The sequence below is a fragment of the Desmodus rotundus genome, chromosome X, assembly GCF_022682495.2.
Source record: "Desmodus rotundus isolate HL8 chromosome X, HLdesRot8A.1, whole genome shotgun sequence".
Lineage (NCBI taxonomy): Eukaryota > Metazoa > Chordata > Mammalia > Chiroptera > Phyllostomidae > Desmodus > Desmodus rotundus.
In genome coordinates this window covers 62666121-62686097 of record NC_071400.1, presented here as the reverse complement: position 1 = coordinate 62686097, position 19977 = coordinate 62666121, and positions in this window count along the sequence as shown.

Sequence of the window (19977 nt, the reverse complement as noted above, 5' to 3'; positions counted from 1 at the left end):
ACACAATGTAAAGTATAATTGAAAAAATTAAAAAGTTGTAACAAATTAATGTTTCTATCAATGAGAGAAAACACACTCAATGGGAGAAAATATTTGCAAATTATACATCCACCATGAGGTTAATATCCAAAATATATAAAGAACTCATATGACTCAACAACAAAAGGAAAAACAACCTGACAAAAAATGAATGGGCAGAGGATTTGGACAGGCATTTTTCAAAGAAGATATACAGATGGCCAACAGGCGTATGAAAACATGATTAACATCAGTAATTATTAGAAAATCCAAATCAAAACAACAATGAGGTGTCACCTCACACATGTTATAATGGTTATTATTATAAATACAAGGGAGAGGAAAAAATTGGCAGTAGAGTAGGAGGATATATTGTGCATCTCCTCCCAAAATCAAATTGGAAATAAAATTAAATAGAGAATTAGACACCTGAAATAAACTGAAGACTACCTGAAAAAGAAGCTCTTAAACAAGGAAGGGAAAAAATCACCATAAATGGTAGGAAGGTTGATATCATTAAAGGGGCCAGCCCTATTCACAAGGGTGGGGGACCAAAGTGGCAGTGTGACTGTGGAAGCTTCTCCTTGAAAGGACAGAAGCAGGGAACACAAACTGGGCTCCCAAACACAGAGTGCCAATACTGGGATCAGCAGACCACTTAGCACCCAGCAGTGAAAGGCTTCAGGATTTGTCTCTGCTGAAGAGAGATGAGACCCTTGGGAGACAAAGCCACTATTTTTTCTTTCTTTTTTAATTTTGTTTTTTTAATTTTTTAAAATTATTTTATTGTTCAATTACAGTTGTCTGTAGTTTCTCCCCACCCCTCCCCTCCAACCCAGCCAAACCCACCTCCCTCCCTTGCTTCCACTCTCCCCCTTGGTTTTGTCTATGTGTCCTTTATAGTAGTTGCTGAAAACCCTTCTCCCCACTGTCCCTTCCCCCCTCCCCTCTGGCTATTGTTAGATTGTTCTTAACTTCATTGTCTCTGGTTATATTTTGTTTGCTTTCTTTTTTTATTCTTAAAAGGGCCAAAGCACAGGTCTTATGTTCACAACCACTCAACCTGGGGCCCAGCAAAGGGAAGGTGTCACACCAAGAGCATCTAGAGTCGGAGGCACTAGGGAGTGCTGCGGGGGAGCGGCTGTGGGGCTTTCTGTCCCAGGAAATAAATGGATTCCACAGCAGCCATATTGCTTGAGAAAAGAAAGCCCCACCCAGGAGAGCATTTACCTTTCCTTGTGGAATATCACTTGCCCCACTAGTCCTCTGCAATCTGCTCCCTTCACCCTGCATCTTTTTTCCCCTTTATGTGGTTTGTTCGGCTTTTTGTTTTATTTTGTTTTGTGTGGGTTTTTTACTTTTATTCTTTCTTTTCTCCCATTCTGCATCTTAACTACTGCTAAGGAGATTACAACATATGCAGACTCAAGGGATGTCAGAGATGGGCTGTAGGGCACAGCCATATTACATAATCTCCCAGAAAACAGACTGGCACTTCCCCCTCATGGAAGAGCCATAGAAACACACTCACAGTTTGCAGCAGACCCAAACCCTGGATTCTGGAAGCCCCAACCAATAGCCTACTAGAGGCCTCTCCCTGCTGAGTACAGAGAAATAATCCCAAACAGATTCAGCCTAGTGTCTTGGGGATGGGGAAACATACCCACCATCTTCTGTGAAGTCTGAAAGGCACCTGCCATGAGAGATCCAGGAGTCCCACACCTCAATCCCACCAGAAGCCCTCTCAGAAACAGTCAAGTCTATGACTAGCCCAAGGCTGACAGCAGGTTGACAGTCAGAGGTAGACAGAGAAAGCTCTGGTGGTCACTTGGGTCATTTGCTGACCCATCCCAGGACCCAGTGCTGATAAAATCCAGCTTTACTGAGCAGCTTGGACCAACCTGGGCACAGCCAAGCCCAGAAGACCTGTGGATCACTGGCAGCTCCAAACATGTTGTTGAGGGCCAGACATGGACAGCACCTGATGGTGGCGTACACCAACTTCGGACACATCACAGCAGTATCCCAAGGGAGAAACCACCATGCAAGCACTAAACTCTTCTGAGGTGAATTGCACTTTGTTTTGTTTTTTCAGTATTTTCATTATTTTTCTTTTTCATGACTTTTTCATTATTTTTTTCCTTTTTCCTCTATTTTTATTTCTCTATTTTTTCTGTCATATATCTTATTTTAGTCTTAGCGTGGATTACCCCATTATGCCCTTCTTCTTTACTTTTCTTATTTTTATTATTCTTTTTCTTTCTCTGTCCTTTTTTTCCTGTTTTCCTCTTATAATTCATTATTCCTATTAGTACTTCCCCTTTTCTCCTCCCATAATCACTTTTCTGTCCTTTGGTCTTCACTTATTCTTTTTCTTTTATTTTCCCCTTTCCCTAATAATCCATTTCCCTTTCCATTCTTATTATTCTCTGATCTTTTGCCATTGAAATTGCTTTCCGGTTGGAGGGTTTTGCTTGTTTTGGTTTTATTTTGTGTTCTGTTTTGCTTTGTTCTGCTGGCAACTGTTCAACAGTGTACAAAATGTGGTGGGGATTGAGCTTCTCTGTTAGCCATCCAGAAAGGAGAACCCACCAAGGTACAGGCCAAAAATAATCAGGACCCAAATAAAACAAAAGAACCCACAAAACCCAACCGAAGGGCATTCCTAGAGTGTACAGATCAGGAGATCAAGGAGTCTGCACCACTGGGTACCACAGAGCTCCTACCACATAAAGCTATACCACAAGACAGGGATTTAAAGAATATCTATCTAAAACACAGAAACAAACAATAAAAGACAGCAAAAATGAAGAGATAAAGAAACAACCTCCAAATGATAGAAAGGAGGAATACCTAGAGAAAGAGTTAAATGAAACTGAGCCAAGCAAATTATTAGACACTGAGTTCAAAGTAATAGTTATAAGGATGCTCAAGAAACTTCAAGAGAACTACATCAACATGAAAAGGGACACAGAAACATTGAATAAGAACCAGTTGGAAATGAAGAATGCAATATCTGAAATGAAGAATACACTGGAAAGAAATAAGAGCAGACTAGATGAAGCAGAGGATTGAACCAGAGAGTTGGAAGACGAGGTAGAAAACACCCCCAGTCAGAGTAACAAAATGAAAAAAAGACTCAAGAAGAATGAGGATAGTTTAAGGGGCCTTTCAGACAGCATGGAACAACAATATTTGCATCACAGGGATACCAGAAGGAGAAGGGAGCAAGGGATAGAAAACCTTTTTGAAGAAATAATGACAGAAAAATTCCCTAACTTGGTGAAGGAAGAAGTCATGCATGTTCAGGAAGCACAGAGAGTCCTATCAAAATGAACCCAAAGATGCCCACTCCAAGACACATCGCAATGAAAATGCCGAAGTTTAAAGAAAAAGAGGGAATCTTAAAGGCAGCAAGAGAGAAACACTTAGTTCCCTACAAGGGAGCTCTGATAAGGCTGTCAGCTAATTTCTCAACAGGAACAATACAAGTCAGAAGGGATTGGTGTGTAATATTCCAAATAATGAAAAGCAAGGACCTATAATCAAGACTACTTGATCAAGCAAAACTCTCATTTAAAATTGAAGGCAAAATAAAGAGCTTTCTAGACAAAAACAAACAAACAAACAACCCCAAAAAACAAGGCTGAAGGAGTACATTTCCACCAAACTAGCAATGTAAGAGATGCTAACAGGACTGCTTTAAGAAGAGAGAGAGAGAGAGAGAGAGAGAGAGAAACACAGGTACAAACAGAAACATGGCCATGAATAAGTGGTACCTTAAATGTAAATGGATTAAAGGTTCTAATCAAAAGACATAGGGTAGCTGAATGGATAAGAAAACACAACCTGCATATATGCTGTCTACAAGAAACCCACCAGAGAACAAAAGACTTACATAGTCTGAAAGTTGAAGGGATGGAAAAAAAATTCCATGCAAATAGAGACCCCCCCAAAAAAAAGCTGGGGTAGCAATATTTCTGTCAGACAAAATGAGCTTCAAAACAGGCCATAATAAGAGACAAAGAAGGACACTATATAATAACTAAGGATTCAGTCTAATAATAAGAAATAACCCTTGTAAACATATATGCACCAAATATAGGAGCACTTAAATATATAAAGAAAATCTTGGAGAACTTTAAGAAAGAGAACCACAGCAATGGAGTCATTGTAGGGAATCTGAACTCCCCACTGTCAACAATGGGCAGGCAGATCTTCCAGGCAAAAAATCAACAAAGATATAGCAGCATTAAACAACACTAGATCAAATGGATTTATTGATAATGTATAGGCATTTCACTATGAAAAAGTAAAATATATATTCTTCTAAGATGCACATGGATCATTCTCAAGGATAGACCACTTATAGGACACAAAATAAGCCTTAACAAATTCAAGAAAATTGAAATCATATCAAGGATTTTATCAGGTCACAATGACCTGAAAGTAGAAATCAACCTCAAGAAAAAAACACCCAAAATATTCAAATACACGGAAGCTAAATAACATGTTATTAAATAATGAATGGGCCAACACCAAGATCAAGGTAGAAATAAAAAAAAAAAAACTAGAAACAAATGACAGTGAGTGCACAACAACCCAAAGCCTATAGGACACAGCAAAAGCACTCCTTAGAAGGAAGTTCATAGCATTACAGGCCTACAGGAAGAAGATGGAAACATTTCAAATAAACAAGCTAACCCTACACCAAAAGAAACTGGAAGAATAACAACAAACAAAGACCAGAATGAGTAGAAGAAAGGCAATAATCAAGATCAGAGCAGAAATAAATGACATAGATACTAAAAAAGAAATTCAAAAGATCAATGAACCCAGGAGCTGGTTCTTTTGAAAGATAAACAAAATTGACAAACATTTAACTAGATTCATCAAAAAAAATAGAGAGGACCCCCCCCCCAAAAATCAGAAGTAACAACTGTTGCCACAGAAATACAAAGGGTTATAAGAAATTACTATGAACAACTATATGCCAAGAAATTGGACAACCTAGGTGAAATGGATAAATTTCTAGAAAAATACAGTCTTCCAAAACTGAATCAGGAAGAATCAGAAAACCTGAATAGACTGGAAACAACTAGTGAAATTGAAGCAGTAATCAAAAAAACTCCTGGCACACAAACCCTGTACCAGATGGATTCCCAGGTGAATTTTACCAATCATTCCAAGAATAACTAACAGCTATCCTTATCAAACTATTCCAAAAAATTCAAGAAAGAAGACTTCCAAACTCTATTTATGAGGTCAGTATTATCCTAATTCCAAAACCAGGTAAAGACACAACAAAGAAAAAAATTACAGGTCAATATATCTGATATATCTTTGGGAGAATTAACATCATCAAAATGTCCATACCTATCGCACCAATCAGAATGGCTATCATTACTAAATCAATGAACAATAAGTCCTGGTGAGGTTGTGGAGAAAAGGGAACCCTAGTACACTGGTGCAGCCACTGTGGAAAACAGCATGGAATTTCTTCAAAAAAATGGAGACGACTGTACTAGAACAACAATTAACAAAATATTTTTTAAATAAACAAATAAAAAATTTTTAAAAAACCCTAAAAATGGGACTGCCTTTAGACCAAGTGACTCCACTGCTGGGAATATACCCAAAGAATCCTGAAACACCAATTCAAAAGAACCTATGCACCGCAATGTTCATAGCAGAGCAATTTACAATAGCCAAGTGCTGGAAGCAACCTAAGTGCCCATCAGTAGATGAGTGGATCAAAAAACTGTGGTACATTTACACAATGGAATTCTATGCAACAAAAAGAAAGAAGGAACTCCTACCCTTCATGACAGCATGGAACTGGAGAGCATTATGCTAAGTGAAATAAGCCAGGCAGTGAAAGAGAAATATCATATGATCTCATCTATAAATGGAATCTAATCAACAAAACAAACAAATGAGCAAAATAGAACCAGAGACATGGAAATAAAGAACTGACAGTAATCAGAGGGGAGGGGGAATGGAGATAACAGGGGAAAGAAGGGTAAGGGTCATCAAGGAACATGTTTAAGGACCCATGGACAAAGCCAAAGGGGGCTAGGATTGAGAGTAGGAGGTGGGGGTGGGTGGGGTGGGGGAAAAATAGAGACAACTGTACTTGAACAACAATAAAAAACAAAAATAAAGAAAAAAATTTACTTCATCTGATATTAATATAGTGATACTTGCTTTTTTAAAAAACAATGTTTGTGTGGATTTCTTTCTCCATCTTCTTATTTGTTGCACACAACAACATATCATGGGTCATGTTTTTTAATGCACTGTGCCAATATCTGTATTTTAATAGGTACATTTAGAGTATTTTCAGTTAAGATAATTATTTATATGTTAGGTTTTAAGTCTGCTTTGTTTTCTGTTTATTTCCTCTGAATTTTATTCCTCTCTTTTACTTTTATTGCTTTCCCCTTGGGTATTTTTCATATTTCATTTTGACTTAGTTATAGTTTTTAGTATATCATTTTAAATAGTTTTATTAGTAGTTTTTCTAGTTAGCATAATATACATGCATAATTATCAAACCTATTGCTATCAACATTTTACCTTCAAGTGAAGCGTGGAAACCTTACTTCCATTTAGTTAATTTTATCTTCCCCACTTTTAAAATATAATGGTCTTTAGTATTTGTTCTACATACTTTTTTTAGTGCCACATCAGATGGTGTTATAATTTTTGCTTCAACTATTAAATGTGATTAAGAAACTTATTCCTTCCATGTCTACCTATTTTGTTGTTCATCTTTCCTTTATGAAGGACAAACCTTCTGTTATCATTTACTTTCTGTCTTGGTAAGTATGCTAGTGACAAATTCCATTATTTTTCTTCATCTGAGAATATTTTATTCCCCCTTTACTCTTGAATGATAGTTTTATCAGATAAAATTCACAATTGACAGTTTTGTTTTCTTTCAACACTTGAAAATGTGTCACTGTTATCTGGCCTCCACGTTTTAGATAAGAAATCCACTGTCATTAATATTGATATTACTTCAAAACTTTCTCTCTGGTTGTTTTAAAGATTTTTTCCTTGTCTCTAGAGTTAAGGTTTTGACTATGATGTGTCTTGGCATGGAGTTATTTGGGTTTACCCAAATTTTGGGTTTTCTCGGCTTCTTACTCAAATATTTATGTTTATACCTTTTGTTAAATATAGGAATTTGGCAGCCATTAGTTCTAAGATGTCTTCAGTCTCTTCCGCCTGCACCCTCTTTCTTTCTGGGATTCTGATTATATGAATGTTAGCTCTTCATTATTGTCTTGTTTCACACTTCTTTGAATCTCTGTCTTTTTCTTTTCAGCCTATTTCCTTTCCATTTTTAAGATTGGGTAAATTCTATTGATGTCTTCTTCTGTCATCTTCACTGTACCATCAAGAGTGTTCTGTTCTATAATTTCCATTTGTTCTATTTTATAACTTACATATCTGCTGAGCTTTGCTATTTTAGTTTGTGTACAGAGAATTCATAATTAATTGTTGGAACATTTTTGTGATGACTACTTTAATATTCTTTTCAATTAACACTGATTCATATATTATTGGCACTTTTAGATCGTCTTTCCTTATTGAATTAGTAGTTTTTTTGGTTCTTGATAATGACAAAATTTTCCTATTGTATCCTGGGTATTTTGGATATAATGAGATTCCAGAGCCCTTTTTAAACAACTACTTCTTCTTTCTTCTTCCTCTTCCCCTTCTTCTTCCTCTTCCTCTTCTTCTTCTCCTCCTTCCTCCTCCTCCTCCCCCTCCTCCTCCTCCTCCTTCTTCTTCTCCTTTTTCTTCTTCTTCTCCTCCTCCTCCTCCCTCTCCTCCTCCTTCTTTTCTTCTTCTCCTCCTCCTCCTCCTTCTCCCTCTTCCTCTTCTTCTCTTCTTCCTTTCCCCCTCCTCTTTCTCCTCCTCCTCCTCTTGTTTAGGTATAACATGAGGGTGAAGTGAATACATGAATGTATATATTATCCTCTGGGCACCACAGATCCCATTGCAGCAAAAGTGGAACACTGCCTCAAACTGAAAGCCTCAGTACTAATAAGGGGGTGGGAGTTTAGCTCTGTTCTTAGATCCTTTAACATTTTCTTAGTGAAAATGGGTGACCAATTTACATCACTTTGTTACTTCCATGTGGGTGTCTAAGCTCAGCTGCTGTCTCGACCTTGCTGACATCAGATGGAAGCACAGGATGACTTAAAATACCTTCTTTTTTAAAAAGATTTTATTTATTTTTAGAGAGAGGGGAATGGAGAGAGAAAGGGAGGGAGAGAAACATCAGTGTGTGGTTGCCTCTTGCATACCCCCAACTGAGGGCCTCGCCCACAACCCAGGCATGTGCCCTGACTGGGAATTGAACCGGCGACCCTTTGGTTCACAGGCCAGCACTCAATCCACTGAGCCACACCAGTCAGGGCTTGAAATACCTTCTCGATGCACAGTGAGAGTAGGAATTCACATCCTCTCCAGCTTCCTGAAACTGGGGGTGGGAAGAATGAGAAAAAATGGAATACTGACTAACCTGATCTCCCACCTCATTCTGCCTGTTTTTCCCTCTGAAGTCAGGTGAGGGTGGATTCTTAGTTCCCCACTCAGCTTGCTGACACAAGGGTAAGAAAGAAGTGAAGTACTATTAGCCCTACCTCACACAACCCCTTTCACTGATGCTAGATAAAAGTGAGGGTTCAGCTCTTCACCTGACCCTGCTGAAAGTGGTGGTGGTGTTAAGAGTACAACTTCTAACTAGCTCTGCATCACACTACCTATTTCAGTCTTCTAGCTGCTGAGAGGGTGTAGAAGTTTACCTCCCCACTGGACTTGCTGACACCATGGATGGGGGGAAAGTGGAATGCTGACTAGCCCTGACTGAGATCACCCTGCTCAGTGTCATTTATGCACAGTGGAAGTAGATGGCCAGTTTACCACTGAACCATGTTGACACTATCTTGGCCCAGGAATCAAAGCACCTCATAATTCTACTAGGGGACAATCTAATATCAGATCTCTGCTTATAGCTGCTGACCCAAACCTTGAAAGGTAATTGAAGCACTACCTGCTTCTGCTACTTACAGGATAGAAGATTAGCTCTCTACCTAGCCCACCATCTGGCTGGGTAATCAGAGTGCTGACTGGTTCTGCAACAGGATATAATACTAGTTTCTTAATTGTCCCTGCAAAACCACCTGGAGAGAGAGAACAATGTCATCTGTGCCATGGGGAAGGAAGGAAGATCAGCCCCCCACTCAGTGCTGCTGAATCCACCGAGAAAGTATGTCTGGCGTGGGGGGTTGCCACTGGTGTTTGGTTGAAGTAGAATGGTTATTGTCAAAAAGATTTCCTCTGTGTGTGCGTGTGTGTGTGTGTGTGCATACTTTAGGCTACACTTGTCTTCTGGATTTGGCTAGAGGAAATAGGATCTTCTTGGAGTTTAGTGTTATTATTTTTTTGTTTTTCTCATCTCTGCTTGTTGATGGTTCCAGGTTGGAGGCTTCTGCAGAGCCCTGTTTGGTATGTCTGCTATGCAATAAGAAATCCCAGTAGGAATTGCTACTGTGTTATTCCTCAAGTCCTGAAGTCTCTGGAAAGTCTACCTTCTTGTTTCCACTTTATTTTTTTTTTTGAGATTTCTAATGTCTGTTGTGTTCTTTCCAGGTTTTTTAATGGGTATATGTTATAAGAGGGAAGAGAAGACCTATGAGGGATGGGGCCAGAATGGGGACAAAACCAAAAAAGTGCAATCTGTGTTTGAGCAATGTACCCAGAAGATTCTGATGCACATTAAAATTTGAGAACCACCACAATGGCTTAGAAAATGGGGCTTCTAGAGAGATGAAACACCCGAGTTAAGGCAGAAGCCTAGACTAATTTATAGATATTGAGGGAACAACTTGATGAGACTACAGGGTGTAGAGTAAGGAGTAGGGGCAGGTACACTTCACTATAAAGAATAACATATGGACAAAAAGATTAGGTTAGTTCTAATGTTATAAAAATAGGGCTCACTTAAAAGGTTGTAGGCAAGAACCTAGCATGCTGGCTGAGTATTATGGTTAGATTCTAGTGCCAAATTTCCTCTGTTTAAATCCCAACTCCCCAATTTTTAGCTGTAAGAACTTTGGGCAAGTTATTTAACTCATCTGAGCTTTTGTTTCCCAAACTATAAAACAAGGATAGTAAAGACACCTACTTCAAAATATTGTGATGATTACAGGAGGCAGTAGATAAAATATTTATTCAAGGGATTTGCACATACTGTGTGGTCAATGCATGGTAGTTAATGTTTCAGGATTCATAAAGATGGTTCATTTGGATAGAATTCATATTCTTTAGCAATCAGTTCTGTGAATCTCTCTTCCAGAGGCAGGCTGTAAATGTTGTGAAAGAGCTGTAGTGTTTGCTAAGGTGACCTTTCCATGTAAAGTTTAACCAGCAGGTAGAACATTGTTCTGAGAAAAGATCTTTCGTAATTCTTTCTATACCTGACAGTCGAGTTTTATGTGTGATTTTCATTTTTTCTGTTTTGTTTTGACCAAAATTGAGGTATGGGTGGGGGAAGGGGGCAGTGTTAGGATAGCAAAGTATTATGTATCTCACCTATGGGAACATACTGTTTTTCTTCATGGAAAGCTAGGTAGGAAAGGAAAATCAGGAGATAAGCTATACATAAGCAGAGAGAATTAACATTGTTAGTAGATATATTAGGTCATTTAATCTTTACGAAAACCCATGAGGTAGATACTATTATTGACTCCAATTTGTACATGAGACTTAGAGGATTCACACAACTTGTCTATAGACACAAAGGTACTAAATGGTCTGGCCAAGATAGGACTTGAACTCAGGATTCTGACTCTAAAATTCATGCTCTTTTTTTTTTTTTTGTACAATATCCTACCTCCCTACAGGGAAACTTTCTCTTTATATCAGCCCTTTTTATGTCCTTCTTTTTCTCTACCTTCTGCAATTTGTCCTCAAAGTGAACTGAGAGAAAAGAAGAGAGAACAGATTTAAGAATTAAGATTTAGAAAAATGCTAAAAAGCGTAAAACCCTACAAAGACCAGTGAAAACACCTGCAGGGACTCCAAAACTAACATCAGGGTTAATGGGATATGAAGATGGAAAGGGGGAAAATACATGATCAATAACAGTTGTCAGTGAACAGATGATGGGATCCACATGCAATCTAATTTATTCCTGCACTCAACAGATATTGATTGACATACTATGTGTTAGGCTCTCTTCTAGGCATTGGTCACCTAGTAGAGGATGCAACAGAAATGGTCCACATAGGTCGAACTTCCACTGCAGTGGGAAAAAATACAAACAAAAAGGGCACATACTGTTAATTACTAACAAGAAATTCTAAAGTAGTATAAGAGAACAGAGTGATAGGACAGGCTTTAGTTTAGCTAGAGTGGTCAGGGGAAACCTCTATGAGACATAATATCTAAGTAAAAATTGTAGTGTGGCAACCAAGACTAGTGGATTCCTGGAGCTTATTTATTTGAGGCATTTAATCTTCCAACAATTTCATTCAAATACATTAAAAGCTAACAGAAGCCAAACCCAGGTCAGTCCTATAACATATAGGGCAAGTGACAATATTACCGGACAGGGGTCCTGGCCTTGAGTGGGTCTGCCCAGGGACAGCTGGTAGTATGTGGGTTCTTGACCTCATGTACAAAAGATTTCACAACTTGAATCCAGGTGACTATGAGGGTACGTTTATTAAAGCTGAGGGCAATGAAACAAGGAATGGCTTGGCATAGAAGAAGCAACAGGAGAGCCTTGGCTGGGCTGCTGAGCTCACTGGGAAGTCAGAGAAAAGGGGGCTTTGTGGACAGGTTCAGGGGATTTGCTTGGGACAAGCTGCCAGCTACCCATTGCCTTAGGGGTTAGGAGATGTGTGCCTGTGGAGAAAGAAGTGGGGGAAGAAGGAAAGAAATGGGGAGAAGAAGAAGGGAAAGGGAACAGGCAGCTGCTCCCCAGAGGGAGAGCACATATGCTGGGACCTTTATCTTGAGGCTTTTATCTCTTTCTTGAAGGCAGGAATCTTAGGGGAGGCGTCAGGGAAGGGTTTCAGCAGAATATTCATCAGTTCTCCAGGTGTGCCTTATCAGGATCATGGTCTCCATTGATTGGTCAGTGACAGAGCAGGAGGTCATTAGTCATCAAAGTGGGTTCTGGCGTCGCCTACCTGGTTCTGCAGCTTTTCTGGGCTGGGAGCTGAAACACAACTGAAGCTTAGATGTTTTCTCCTAGATGTTATCTTCAGGGAGGAAAGGCCAGGGGAGAAGAGGTTACCCGGAGGGTGAGGTCCTTGTTTTCCCAGTTTTTCCTCCTTCCAGGCACAGGCCTTCCACCCTGGTGACCATCTGCACTTGGCTCTAAATTGCTTGACCAGTTTGTTCAGCTACCTGTCTCAGTTTCCTATTCCTCTTGCCAAGGAATTTTCCTAGCTTCTTAGTATCCTGTCTCAATAACAGATGGTAGTAGGCCATGTTCTATTTACTTCAGTTTTGAACAAATTTTTCTCCTGGATGCCAGTGGCCTTGGAGGGACCTGGGAGAGGTGGACTAGATAGACATCTTTATTACTATTGGTGATATTGTTGGTGGGAGGGGAAGTACTGTCCCTGATAATGTTGCCAAAGAGCTTGCTTCTCTAGCATCAGGAAAAACGAAACGTAAACCCTGAACTTTTTTTTGTCACAGAAGCCAATGGCTATTAATGTCTTGTCCAGCAGCTTTAAGGATTGCTGACTAGTGGCCTTGTCAAACAAACCAAAATAACAAAGGATGGCTGAGGCCACTTGAGCTTCCCTAAAACTTTAAAGGTGCTTTCGAGGTAATCAGGCTTGGACAAACAGAGGACTGAATAGAAACCAATTTTCTAAGAGCTATAATCACATTAGTGTATTCTTTAAAACAGTGAAGTATTATGGCGTAGGAGTCATTGAGGGATGTAGGGAGAAGAGGAATATTCAAAAATGAAAGAGCTGGCTCTACAATTTGATGGAGAAAACCCACTTGAGTTCTGTACCTCTTTCAGTACAACATGCCAACGTGTCGCCAGTGTTCTTCACAGCAGGGAAAGTGGCCATAGTGGCCAGGATGTTTGGTGGCCATACGTGGCATAACGTCTCTCAGTGTGTACTACTACCTGTGATATGCACAGGGGCTCAGGCAGGTTGTTACTGTTTTTAGCTCTCAAATGTTCATGTGATTTCCAGGAAATTCATTGTAATAAAGATGATCTGCCTCATTTCAAGCTTCCTGCTGTCATTATAATGCAAAGTTAATAATTTTCTTTTTCTCAGATCTGGTAGGAGGTCCTGTTTTCTCCAATTGTACTCACACAGTTTTAATAAACATGTTACAGTCAATTCCTAAAACAGTTAATCTTTTCTTTAATAAATCTGTGGTCTATATACCTATACTCATAGACCTATATGTCTATGCTTACAATGCAGCATAGATAGGTGTCTCTAGTTACATATGTATTAAATTATATAATGACAATGATCCAGGTGAAATGGCTTTACTGAAATCCTGTATGGGCTTCTTTACTAATTAAATTTGCATAAACCTGTCCTGCTGGTGAGTCAGCAAATGACTTAAAGTAACAATTCCTCTTTAATTTCTAGATCTCTCAGCTTTTTGCAGATTCCCATATCCAGACTTAGATGTGGAATTGTTAAAATTATTGTCACCCCTCAGGAGATTAGCTTGAAGTAAATAATGATTTAATATCTGACCTTCCTGGCTATACATAATACTAGTAGCTTTTACTCTATATTTTGATCATTAAATTCTAATTGGGAATATTAAATATTCACGTGAAAAGATAAGTCACAAAACATAGAAAACAAGTGCTATCTGTATGACTTTAAGAAGCCTCATAACCTCTCTAGCCAAGCTAGGAGAGTACATACCTATTGGACCTATAATTCGTAAACAGGAAGGCTATATGGTATCAGAGACTGAATTCATTGGGATAGTAATTCATTCATTCATTTACTTATTTAACTAATGCTCACTGAGCACCTGCTACATGCTGGATACTTTGCAAGGTTCTGTGAATAAAATTATAAATTAGGTGACATCAGGCTTCAAGAAATTTACAGTCTAAGAGAGAGAGGGATAAATAGAAAAACAAGGTCAATAATGAGTCATAGATGCCATTACAGAAATATATATGTAGCAATAATAAAAATGATGGCTACGATTTATTACATATTTACTATATAACAAGCATAGTGGAAATGCTAGCTGCTAAGGGTAATAATGTCAATAATTAAAACTTACTACATGATATTAAATCTTCACCTCCAACATAAGTGTTATGATTATATTTTTATTTATAGTTGAAAAAACTGAATCACAGAAAAAGTTAAATAATTTTCCCTGGGTGGCAGAAATAATTTTAAGCTAAACATTTGAGCTCTAGGGTCTGTGCATTTGACTGCTTACAATATTTAGCCCAAGAAACAGTCCTGGCACTTAACTACTGAAGTCTATCAGACAGTGTTTTTAAACATACTATGATTGTGGTAATTTGTTACAGTAGTGATAGAAAACTGATATGGATTCTTTGAAGTTTGCCCTGGATGAAGCCAAGAGGGAAAAGTAGTCATTTTCCCCCCTAGAAACTTGAGAGGAAACAACAAGACATAAAAGATCTTCTCTGAGTCTCCAAGTTATTACTCTGTAAAATTATGGGGGTTGGATATTCTCAAAGATTCATTCCAGATTTAAAATCCAAATTGTCTGGGTTGGATATTCTCAAAGATTCATTCCAGATTTAAAATCCAAATTGTCTAATTATATTCAATTTGAAATAGTTTAACATATTGATGGCTTTATATCATTTTGTATTATTGAATCAGGATTTCAGAGCAATAGAAACCTTAAATTTTATCTAAACCCTCCACAAATGTAATTCTTGAATTCTCACAGTAACTCCATTTGTTCATATATTCATTCTTTGGAGCTACTGCAATAAGTTAGGCCCTGTTGGTAAATGACTCCCTCCCCTTAATCAAATGGTATAACCTTTGAATCCAGAGGCTGTCATGTTGAAGGACTCTACAAAGTAATGAAAATCCCTCCTATAAGAATTTCTTGATATGAACAACAAATAGAATTCCTCTTCCCTTTCCTTGTATACCAGGAATCAAAAACTTAAATGCCTTCAGTGTTCAAGCAGATAATGTAAATGAGTGAAGAGGAGCAGGTACACTAAAAAAGGGAATGCTAAAGAACACTGAGGCAAACAGGAGAACACATATTGAATCTAAAGAAGCAGATATTACCTATCGACAGTCAAATGTTGCCATGCAGATGTGAGCCCAGCATTAACCAAAGAGCAAAAATATAGCATGCTTAAGAATGTAGGCTCTTAAGCCAGATTCTCTGAATTTGAATCCTGGCTCTGCCATTTAATACCTATGTGACCTAAGGACAGTCACTCAGCCTCTTTGTTTCCTCAATTCTAAAATAATAATAATGATGGTATATTCCACATGGAGCTTACACGAGGTTTGAGTTAATTTGCACTAAAGGGCTTTAAAACATAAATAGCATATAATAAATGTTGAATACATATGTTTAGAATTTTTGAGAGAAGCCAGAAACTCAAGTTTTCTCAAAATATCCCCAGTTTTGAAATGTTTACAACTACCAATTTTTACCAAATTTCTGAAGGCCTAACAAAATATGTCAATATGCCAGATTGACTCCTTTAAGTTTTTACTTTGCACATTAAGTCCATTGGCTCTTCCCTATTTACATTGGATGGTTATTCTATGCTACTAGGACAATGAGAGTCTCCTATTTTGACATATCTTCCCCACCATCTCCTTTCTTCTACATCACATATGGCATATTTCCCTCCTCCAACATCAACCTCCTATACATTGTCCTTTGCTCTTTACACCTCACCCTTCCATCTCAGATAGTCATTGCCCCATGTATAACATATCATCAAGGTGTCACGTATGCACAGCCACGGAAGTAGTGCCACTTATCTTTAACTCTCTTACTTCTTTATGTGAGTCCTTAATATCTTACCAACTTATCTCGAGAAAATCTTCTGTTCTCTAACCTTCAGTATCACATGGGAAGCATAAACTAAAACTGGTAAGTAAATAGTACTTATTGAAAAATATTACTGATATTAGATCAAGAAAATGTAAGTTTTAAGTTTTAAGATAAAATTAGTCAAGCACCTAGTTCTTCCCAGTGAAGATAAGATGCAGAAAGGAGATTCTTTTATACTCAACATTACATTCGGAGATAATGTGGAAATAATTTGGACATTACATTTGGAGATTAACAATAGAATTAAAATAGTTGTACTCCATAATAAAGTAGAAAAGGAAAAAGGACTCATGGACATAGACAACAGTGTGGTGATTGCTGGGGGAAGGGGGTTATAAGGGGACTAATTGGTAATGGAAAACATACAATAAAGATTAAATTTAAACAGAGACACTGAAGTTAAGAACAATCTAACAATAGCCAGGGGGGAGTGGGAAGGGGACAGTGAGGAGAGGGGATTACAGGAACTACTATAAAGGATACATGGACAAAATCAAGGGGGAGGGCCATGGTGGGGGAGGGAGGTGGGTTCGGCTGGGGTGGGGTGGTGGGATGGGGAGAAAAGGCAGACAACTGTAATTGAATAACAATAAAAATTTTTAAAAATATTAAATTTAAAAGGAAAATAAGTAAAATATTTATATTCCATAATAAAGTAAAAACATGAATACCAATTCAAAAAAGATAAATAAAACCCAAAGAAAGAAAACCCAGAACTACATTAAAAGAATAACATGCTATGACCAAGTGGGATTAGTTTTCTACTTGTAAATAAAATCACACAATTAAAATCACAAATCTCAAATTGGCACTCAACACTGCCTGGCATCTTGTTGTGTTTCCCAGTAAGTCAGCTTACCCACTTTTCTCAAAGATACTATCTTCCTTCCTACTCATTCTTAGCTTAGGCTACCTCATATTTCATTGAGAAAATGAGAATAATAACACATAAGATCTTCCTTATCCCCCTCGAATTGAATCTCTAAACCTACTATGCCCATCTCCTATTTCTTCTACCAAAGACTAGTCCCACACTTGTATTCTGAATCCTATACACTCTCGTCTTCTTAAGGACTTCACTTTACAAACTGACAAACAAAATAGAAATAGGGATGGACACATGGAACAGACTAACAGCTGTTGGAGGGGAGAGAGAGAGGAGGCTTGATGGAAGAAGGTGAAGGGATTAGCTAAAGAACACATATGCATGATTCATACACACAGACAACAGTGTGGTAATCGCCAGATGGAAGAGGGCACGGGGGCTGGGTGGAGGTAGGCAAAGGAGGAGTAAATGGGGCCATCTGTAATAGTGCAAACAATAAAAATAAAGTAAAAGAAAAAGACTCCACTTTTTAAATTAATCTCCCTCTTTCTGAAATCACCATACTGTTTATTTTTCCTGTATCATTACAAATATGTTTAACATTTCTTATCTCACCAAAAAGTATTTTTTTTCCAACTGCACAAAGTACTTTAGCTTCCATTCTATTTCTTTAAATATGAGAGAATTACTTCCACTACCTGTTCCACTTCATTGCCATAGATTCACTCTTTAGTCCACTCCAATCTGGTTTCCTTGCCAATTATTCCACAGAAACCATTCTGGGAAAGGTCATTGATGACCTCTATGTTGCCAAGCATATTGGGGAAGTTGTTTCTTCATCTTACATGATTAGAAAACTTTCTTATAGTGCTCACTCTCTGATTCTCAATCTCTCTCCTCTCTTCATTTCTGTAATAACTTTACTGGTTTTCTTCCTGCCACCCTGGCAACCACTTGGTCAGTGCTAACTCTCCTTCCTCTTCCAGACCTCTTACAGTGTCCCAGGACTCAGTCCTGGGGAGTTACTTCTCTTCTATCCTCTTTACTCTCTCTCGTTCTCTCCCCTTTCCTTTATATTCTTTTTCTAGATGATCCTATCTAGTTCTATGCCTTTCAAATATTATCTACATGCTGACGCTGTCAGAGGGCAGAGAGGGAGGGCTGGATGAAAAAGGTGAAGGGATTAGCTAAAGATCATACATGCATTACTCATAGACATAGAAAACAGTGTGGTGATGGCCAGAGGGAAGGGGGGGATGGGGGCTAGGTGGAGGTGGGCAAAGGAGGTGAGCTCCAGATTTGCATATCCAAGTAGCCATAAGACTTGAATGTCTAAGAATTTAACATTCAGAATGACCACACAGAACTCTTCATTCTCACACTGTCTTCATTTTCATCTAACACCTGACATTGTACTCTTCATCTTCCTACATCATACCATTATAAATCCAGTTGCTTAGGAGCTACTCTTAACATTTTTTCATTTTTCCTTGACCCTGTATCCAATCTGTCAGTAAGTCCTATCAATTTCCACCAGCTTTTTAGTTTGAAATTTCAAACCAACAAGAATATCAAAAGAATAATAAAATGAACACTTATACATTCTTTATTTAGAATCATCAATTGTTCATTTGAAATCAACTGAAAGAGGTGTGTCCAAGATGGTTGTGTAAGAGGACACTTAGCTTGTCCTCTCCCAACAACACATCAAATGTGAAGAGTTATTCCTTTGCTTGTCCTCTCTCAACACCTATATGAAGAGTGATTCCTCCTGAGAGACAACTGAGGGCCAATTGAACAACTTATATACAACAAACAAGAGAGAAACACCACACAGAGAAAGTTGAGGAACTGTGAGAGCTCTCCAGATGCTCAGAGAACTCTCAGGACCAGAGGAATTGGTGAGCATCATTGTTTACATTTCCCTGCACTTGGATAGTGGAAAGAAACACTACCCAGGTTCTCTGGTCAACCTGCAGGGCTGCTATGATATGTTCCTAGCCACCCTTCATGGAGCTGGTTCCAACAGGAACAGGAGGGCACTATAGCATTGTACAAGTGACTCCTCCATGCAGAGATTAATCCAGTGGGCACCACAGGAAGCTGTTGCATACACCCAAAGGACTGCACATGCATTTGGAGCTCTCCTACTCAGAGAGAGTGTAAAACTAGCAAAACATTGTGGTACCCACACTAGGGATGCCCCATTTGGAAAAAGTGTGGAAACAGCAAGGTAGTGTACTGCACACCCACAGGGCTGCCCCATACTGAGAAAGTGTAGAGACAGTGTGGCGCTGCTGTATCTATGGCTGCCCCACTTGGAGAAGATACAGGACAGGTGGGACACTGCTGCATGAACATGTAAGGCTACTAGGTCTACAGAAAATGTGGAACTAGCAAAGTGTTATGGAGCCTGCACATAGGGCTGCACCATCTGTAGAAAGTATAGAACCATTAGGGTGCTGCAACATGCACACACAGGGCAGTCCCATGCAGATCAGAAGGGCTAGGAAGCATGCCCTATCATACTACAATGCCCCAAATCTATTCTGGCTGTGGAAAGCCAGAACGACAGGGTGCTACTGCACACACATGTACACCAGGCTGCCCCATCCAGAATGCACTCCTCTGGCTAGGCAGCACACCAGGCACTACATGCACCCACCCTACTACAACTGGCTTGTCAAAACCATGTGGATTACAGTCAACAGGTGTCTTTTATAAGACTGGGAAAGATGGCTATTTTATCTAAGGAACAAACACAAAAAGTCAAACAAAATGGACAGACAGAAGAATAGTCTCCAAATGAAGGAACAAGAAAAACCTTGGAGAAAAACTCCAATGAAACTGAGATAAGTAACTTGCCTGATGAAGAATTCAAAGAAATGGTCATCAGGATGCTCAACATGTTGAGAACAGACTAGAAGAACTCAAGGAGAACTTCAAGAAAGAGTTAGAAAATATGATAAAAACAATTAAATGAAGAATACAATAACTACAATAAAAATACAATG